Source organism: Thamnophis sirtalis, unplaced genomic scaffold (assembly GCF_051295495.1).
Source record: "Thamnophis sirtalis isolate CommonGarterSnake01/CBP01778 unplaced genomic scaffold, rThaSir2_p1.2 scaffold_5, whole genome shotgun sequence".
Classification (NCBI taxonomy): Eukaryota; Metazoa; Chordata; class Lepidosauria; order Squamata; family Natricidae; genus Thamnophis; species Thamnophis sirtalis.
This window is the reverse complement of record NW_028261385.1, coordinates 104,457,453-104,465,485: the sequence shown is the minus strand read 5'-3', so window position 1 is coordinate 104,465,485 and position 8,033 is coordinate 104,457,453. Positions and strand designations below refer to the sequence as shown.

General features: G+C 50.1%; 1 protein-coding gene across 2 annotated transcripts in view; it reads right to left on the bottom strand.

Annotated features, from left to right (window-relative positions):
• Positions 1–8,033, bottom strand: part of REST (RE1 silencing transcription factor) — a 55,314-nt gene that overhangs the window by 22,366 nt on the left and 24,915 nt on the right. The gene's annotated exons all lie outside the window — the stretch shown is intronic.

Sequence of the window (8,033 nt, the reverse complement as noted above, 5' to 3'; positions counted from 1 at the left end):
CAGAGCAATATTATCTAGGCAGGCTTATGTGATGATTGTCACTTGCTTTCCTCCCTCTTATATCTGAATTTCCTTGAAAACAGAGACCATGGGACTGATCTGTGACACTTTACGGACACTAGTAACTCTGCGTTATTTCACAGAACTGAGAAACTCAGCTAAATAAATAAATGTACTGTATTTTGAGATTCAGTTGCTTCCTAATATTCAAGACATTTTGCCTTGCTACCAACTACAAAAATAAATGAATGTGGCTGCCAAAGTAAGTGTGTGACTCAGGCAACTTTGGCATGAAATCTGATAAACTGCTTAAGGAATGAAGCAGGGGAAAATTTATTGGAGATGAGATCCAAAAGAATATGCCAGAATTTGCTATTTCATATCTGAATTACTTAACTTATTTTACAGGTATGGGACTTTCTTAGAGATACTTACATTACAGTAATTCTTCACCATGGTAGCAAATACTGTGTAGAATGTTACTGTGAATATCACATGAAGAATTTTCTACAAATAAAATTAATACAAGTCCAATTTTAACTGGCTTTATTACTCACGGAAAAACGATTATGTCATTCATACCCAAGATAATAATCAGTGGCCTCTTAATCCACTAGAGCCCTCAAAAAAATGCCACCAAAGAGAAAAATAAAGTAAATACCCTTACTTATAGCAGAAAAAAATACAGTTAAGTCTGATTGGTTAAAAAATAAAATCCAATCCCTATAACGAGAGAATTGGGAGAAACCAAACCCATTTTCTTTTCCATCTTTTTTTCCACAATTGCCTAGGTGTTAAAAAACATTTTGCCATTGAAGTCTTCAATATGATACTTGAAAGAAAAATTATTACACATAGCTGTTGTACCAACCTAAACATTTGGTATAAGCAAGATACCTAACACTTTCAATTCTTTTAACCATTTATGGTTTCAAATGCCCATCCATAGTATTTGGAGGTGTGATATAATCACACTAGTCTATCCAACCAGCTTCTGATAGTAGTGACATTATACTAAATTTACATTTATCTTAAATGAATATATTGCAGCCCATTCTTAACATCTGTAGTGTTTTTCATTTGTTTCTTAAGTCAATGTTGAATCCTGATGACTGCCTGGACAAGTCCCTGCAGTTCTGACAAGATTTTCAGAAGTGGTTGGCCATTGTGTCCTTCCCAGAGCCACGAAAGAGAGGCTGGCCCAAAATAATTTAGTTGCCATTGGGTCTAAGGTGAGAGTACTAAAGAAGTGAGTTTCCTAGTTTCTGGCTTGCTGTCTTGGCTAACAACCCCCCCACCCCCATCCCTTAAATTGACTAGGAGTTAGTAAAACATGTTAACTAAATAATTCTAAACATAATCTCAAACCTTATTTTTCCCAAATGTGATTCTCTTCACTGTGTTAGATATTATGGTAGAGAAGAGAAACATGCCTTACACCAGGGAGTGCATTGAATAGATTAATACAGATCTCTTAACAGCCTGTTTTATGAGACCAGTGAATCCTGAATATATGTTTAAGTCAGACCCAACGTTCTCTATCTCAGGGCAGTGATTCAGAAAACAGGCTATGTAGATAAACAGTTTTGGTTCAGATTGGCCAAATAACTTGAGATGTAACACTATGAAAAGAGAACAAGACTATTGCTATTGGATCCACTGGTACAGGAACACATTGTATGAGCTATTTAAATATCAATACTTCAATTGGGAATATATGAGTGGGAGGATAAGAAGCAGTTTTACTTTCACCAGTGATTGTGACTGTGACAAAATGGCAAGGTATGTTTGAATTATAACTCCTGTTTTCCTGTGCTAATAAATTACTGCTAAAAAGTGTGGAGAATAGAGGGTGGGGCTGATGTCGCTATGATATGACATGCAATCTTGGAGCTCCAGGATTGCTGTCGATATCTCTGCTGCTGGACGGTCCTTTTTGGACCTAAACCGTCCCGTAGAGACGGTTGATACAGAAAGGCACATCCTGCTGATCTCAGGGACATCGCAAAGCCCCTGATCGATCCAGAAGCTCTCTTTTCCCACTAAAAGAGAAGCGCAGCCATTGAAATTGCAAAAGGTTGGGACAGACCCCTGAAATGGAAGCAGAACAGGAGAGAGAGGGTGTTGGAAATGGTGAGAAAAATTTTACTATTACAAAAGAGAACACCCAAAAAGACTTAGAGCTAAATTAAAATTGAAGATAGAAGAAAGCAAGCAGCGAATTGACCGTTGTCTTACCTGAACGGTCCTTCTATGGGTGCTGCGAAGGGAATCCAATCATGGGTTAACTTAGCCCTCTAGCCTTGAGACTGAGTATGTAAAATTTTCAAACCACGCCTCCTCTGGCTGGACTTCTCCAGTTTTCGCACGAAGTCCGCCGAAGAATAAGTATGTCAATGTCAATCGAGCCGTAGGCACAGACAGAAGTCCAGTCAGAAGGTAAGTCAGTTACAGAGTCACAATCAAGGTGGAGCCCTGGCCAGCCGAAACTGCGGGCGGGTTTGGATTCCCTTCGCAGCACCCATAGAAGGACCGTTCAGGTAAGACAACGGTCATTCTCCTGTGTGCTGCTCAGGGAATCCAATCATGGGATATGCCAAAGCAATTAATTCCCAGGGCGGGAGCTAGGCTGGTCAGGCTCCTCCGCAGAAGGAAGGACCCTTTGCAACACTCTCCACCCGAAGGAAGCCTCAGCCGAGGCATAGACATCAATCTTGTAGTGTCAAATAAAGGGCGAGGGCGACGCCCAAGTGGCCGCCCGACATATTTCTTCCACTGACGCTTGCGTAGCCCAGGCCGCTGTGGTGGCCGCACTCCTGGTAGAATGAGGGGTGATTCGCCTGGGAACCAGTCGCGAGTGACTGTCGTACGCCAACGCAATACACGCCTTCAACCATTGGCCGATGGTGTGGGAAGACACCTTCTGTCCCATTGACGAAGGCTGGAAAGAAACGAACAGTGCCTCCGACCTCCTGAACGAAGCCATGCGGTTCACATAGCGGCAGAGAGTCCTACGAACATCCAGATGGTGCCACTGGCGTTCCTGAGGATGGGAGGGATGTGGACAAAAGTCCGGCAAGACAAGTTCCTGCGTCCTGTGAAACAAGGAGTTGATCTTAGGAAGGAAGGTCGGGTCCAAACGAAGCACCACCCTGTTTGGATGGAAGATGCAAAGATCCGCGCAAACAGAGAGCACTGCCAACTCCGACACCCTCCTGGCCGATGTAATGGCCACTAGAAACACAGTCTTGAGTGTCAACAACCGGAGACTGATGGAGTGGATAGGTTCAAAGGGAGCAGATGTGAGAGCCCTGAGAACCAAGGTCAAGTCCCATGTGGGATAGCGGTGCACCGTCGGTGGACGTAAGTTGGAAGCACCTTTCAAGAAGGTTCGGGCCCGCGAGTGCTGAGACAAGGAGCGACCTTGACCTCCTCCAATCACCGTAGACAAGGCTGTGACCTGCCGACGAAGTGTGTTCAGTGCCAGACCTTTGTTGAGACTGGATTGTAAAAAGTCCAAAACTTGAGGCACCGAAGCCTTGACGGGATCGACTCCGGTGCGGCGGCACCACTGACAGAAGGCCTGCCAAGTGGCCTCGTAAATACAGGTAGTCGATGGACGACGAGCCGCTTGAATAGTGTCAATGACATCGTCGGAATAGTGAAGGGCCGCTATAATAGCCCGCTCACGTGCCACACAGCTAACTGTAGCAACTGGGGGTTCGGGTGTATGAGAGCTCCCTGGTTGAGCTGAATCTGATCGTCCGGAATCCTCCAAGGACGCGAAACGGACAGATGGATGAGGTCTGCATAACAGGGCCATCTGGACCACATGGGAGCGACCAGCAGCACTTCCACCTGCTCTGTCAAAATCTTCTGAATGACCACCGGAAGGATCGGAAGAGGAGGAAAGGCATAGAGAAGGCCAGCCGGCCATGGGCTGTGCAGAGCGTATACCCTCTCCGCTCCAGGGGTCTGGTACCTGGTGTAAAAGCGAGGGAGCTGAGCGTTGTGCGGGTGTGCAAATAGATCCACCTCGGGTTTGCCGAACCGGTGAGAGAGCTCCTGGAAGAGAACGGGGTGGAGTTGCCACTCCCCTTGATCCACAGTGGCCCTGCTCAGCCAGTCCGCCTGCGTGTTGGCCACGCCCGAGATGTGTTCCGCCCGAATCGACAAAAGTCTGGACTCCGCCCAATGGTGTAACCTTTCCGCCTCCAGCATCAGAGCCCTGGAATGGGTGCCCCCTTGACAGTTGATGTGGGCTTTGGCGGCCACATTGTCGGTCAAGACCAACACATGATTGTGTGATACAATGTCCCGAAACTCCAGAAGGGCTAGGCGGATGGCCCGTAGCTCTAACCAATTTATGCTGTTCGCCAATTCCTGATCCGACCAGGGTCCCTGAGCCACCCTGTCCAAGGCGTGGGCTCCCCATCCAAACACGCTGGCGTCCGTCGTGACCTGGATGCGTTCCGGTTCCTTGAATGGGCATCCCCGGAGAAGTCTGGAGGACATCCACCAACGCAGGGACCGTTGGGGTTTGCTCGGAAGTTGCACTTTGATCTGGGAATGACTGGTATGCGCTCTCTGGAAGGGTAGAAGAAACCACTGTAGCAGACGCGCATGAAACCTGGCCCAGGGAACCACGTTGATACAGGAGATCATCTTCCCCAGTAGTTTGGACAACGTCGCCAGCGGTAGCAGCCTCTGGGACAGCACTTGATGAGCCAGGCGTTGTAAGCTCTGCGGCCTCTCTGGAGACAGGGAAACCTCGCACGTCACGGAGTTGATGATGGTCCCTAGGTGAAGTAGGGACGTGGTTGGGTGTAAGTGGCTTTTGGGCAGGTTGAGGACAAACCCATGACTGCGCAGTGAGTCCATCGTGACCTGCAGATCTCGCAGGGCCTGGCTTCGAGAAGGCGACAGCACCAATATGTCGTCTAAATAACAGTTGACACGTATTGGAATCGAGCGAAGGGAGGCTGCCACCACGGCCAGGAGCTTGGTGAACGTGCGCGGAGCCGAGGGCAGGCCAAAGGGCAAGGCCCGATATTGAAAATGGCGGCCGTTGAAGTGAAACCGCAGGAACTTCCGATGCGCCGGATAAATGGGCACATGGAGGTACGCTTCTTTGATGTCTATTGAAGTCATCATGTCGCCTTGGCGGATGGAGGCCAATATGCTCTTGAGAGACTGCATTTTGAATTTTTGGTATTTGATATAATGATTGAGCCGTTTCAAATCTAGGATAGCCCTCCATCCCCCGGAGTTCTTTGGTACTAGGAACAAGATGAAATAGAACCCTAGGCCCTCCTGCCCCTTGGGTACTTGTTCTATGGCCCTGATAGTGAGAAGGTGGTGTATCTCGGCGTCCATGAGACGCCGCTTCGATGAGCACCTGGGCACGGGGCACCTGATGAACCTTCTCGGGGGGATGGATAGAAATTCTAGAGTGAGGCCCAGTCTCACGACCTGAAGGGCCCAGGCATCTGACATGAGCTCCGCCCACTGATGGGCGAAGGCCAGGAGACGCCCCCCTATGGGTCCTACCTCCTGTGAGTCACTGGTACCTTCGAAAGGACCGGTTACCTGCTCCCCGAAAGGACCTTCTATTCTAGGACTGCGCCTGATTCTGCTGGTGACCTCTATCCCTAGATCCAGCGCGGTCCTGGCCGCGGTCCTGAGCCTGGGAAAAACCCCTGGTGTAGTTGGGAACATAGGGAGCAGGGGCGAATCCCGAGTCCCCAGTCCGAAAGGGCTGCCGCCTATTGTAAGGCCTTCTGTTAGCACGACCACTGGTAGAAGGGAGGACCTTGTGCTTATCCCGTGTCTCAATGAGGATGGGATCCAGGACTGAACCAAACAAGGCGCCGCCCTTGAAGGGTGTGGATGCTAGGCGCCACTTGGATTTGACATCAGCCTGCCAATGGCGAATCCATAGCAAACGTCAAGATGCCACATTAGAGACTACAGCCCGGGATGCAAACTTTGCTGCACTAAGGGTGGCATCCGCAGAAAACTCCAATGCTGCCATCAGCTTGGTGATATCCTGATGAAGGCGCATTTCTTCCGGGCCAAGTCTACCTTGTAATTGCTTAAGCCAAACCAAAGAAGTCCTATTAAAAAAGGACGCTGCAGTAGCAAAGCGTAAGGCCCAAGCTGCAGCCTGATGAGTTTTGTGAATGACCGTCTCGGCTTTGCGATCCTCAGCCTTCAACCCCTCTGAAATTTTGGAAGGAATTAATGCCGGTGAAGCTAGAGCAGCAATAGGGGCATCTACAGTGGGAAACTGAAGGAGGCCCTCCAACTCTGGAGTAGACGTGTACAGCTTCCTATCCCCTGTCCCGGGAGGATTGACCGCAGTCGGCTGATCCCACTGCTTCTGAATCAGATCAAGAAAAAGCTTGGGAGATGGTATAACATCCTGCAAGGCCACCTGCTCAGCAAAGAGGCGCTCGGTGGCATCCAGCCCCACAGCTGTGCTCTCTTTAGAAGCCGCCTCCCCCATGTGGGTGGTGGTCTTGGCCTTATACAGTAAAGATTTGAAAAGAGCATGGCGGAATAGCCCAGGGGCAGTAGGCTGGTCTCTAGGGAGGCCTTCGTCATCGGAAAATTCCCTATCAATAAGTTCACCTTCCTCCACCAAGGCAGATTCCCCACTGAACACTGAGGGTAAAGGCGAAGGAGGATCTGTTTGAAGAAGAGAAGAATCTCCTTGCCCCACTTGGGAGACTAGGCCCGAGTGGGCCACAGTAGGCCTAGGGGCCTGGGCCCTACGCAGTAACTCTGCATCCACCCCTTTAGAGATAGCCTCAGATATCATAAGGTATAAATTGGCAGGAAGGCCCAGATCCTGGCCCTCCAGAGGCCTGAGGCCTGCAGCTGTGGGCGTGAAAGTGGCAGAAGGCCCAGCCCGTGGGGGCAAGCAAAGAGAGGCCCCACTAGCTTCAGAAATAATCGGGGGAGAACGGGGTCCAAAAACCCCCACCTCAGGGAGTGGAGCCTGGGGAAGCTGAATATCAGGAGAACAAGCCTGCTCATTCACACGCACCGGAGAGACATTTTGTGGAATTAGAACCGGGGGTGGACAAACGGGAGCCCCAGAAGCCTTTGGTGGAACCTTGGCCTTGTCCTTGCGCTTATGCGACTTGTCCCGGGGAGTGGATGAGGCTCGAGGCCTACTATTGGAGGCCCTTGTGGCGGCCCTGCCGGGCCTAAGGCTACCCCCCCCCTCGCCAGGGGAACGGGGCTCTGAAACTGGCTCTACAGTACCTTTAACTACTGATTGATCAGCCATGATATGATATTTGAAATAGCTCAATCACTGAACAAAGGAATCCAAACTGCGCACCACCGCCAAGGCGCCACGTGGAAGCAGAGGCAGAGACAAAGCGACCTCCTCCCTGAGTCAGCAGCCTCGAGTGAGGGAAAGGGGAGGGTCGCCAGAACTGCGCAGACTCCAGCGCGCGAAACAAAACGCCTCGTCACTTTCGGGCATTCCCACGCATGCGCGAAATTGCCCCCAAAAATGGCGACCGGCAGCAAGGGCGCGAAATTTAAATCGCAAACGGCAGGGAGAAACCAACTGCCGAACCACTCAGCCTGCCCGGCAGCCGCTCCGACGAGAGAACAAAGGAGGGAGGGGGGTTAGCCCGTTCAGGCAGCAGCCCAGGATCCGACCGCGCCCGCAGGCAGGTGCTATCCGGCACGAAAATGGCGCTGGGAGGCTCACAAAGCCGAAGCGCCGAAGAGAAATAGAGGGCAGACAGTAAAGCCGCTTCCAGAGCCGGCAAGATCGTCCAATGCCCAAGCTGTTGAAGCACAATCCCTAACGAGGGAAAAACAGCGACTATGAGGAATCGGGCTGGCAGAAACTGCTGCCTTCACCTTAAAATAGATAGAAATCCACAACGGAGCGAATTCCTATTGTAGAAACCAATAATCCATGAGAAGTTTGTCAATTAGTCAGAGAGAGAATTGAAAGACGTCTCGTAGGCTTGGACTGAGTAAAGAAAACTGGAGAAGTCCAGCCA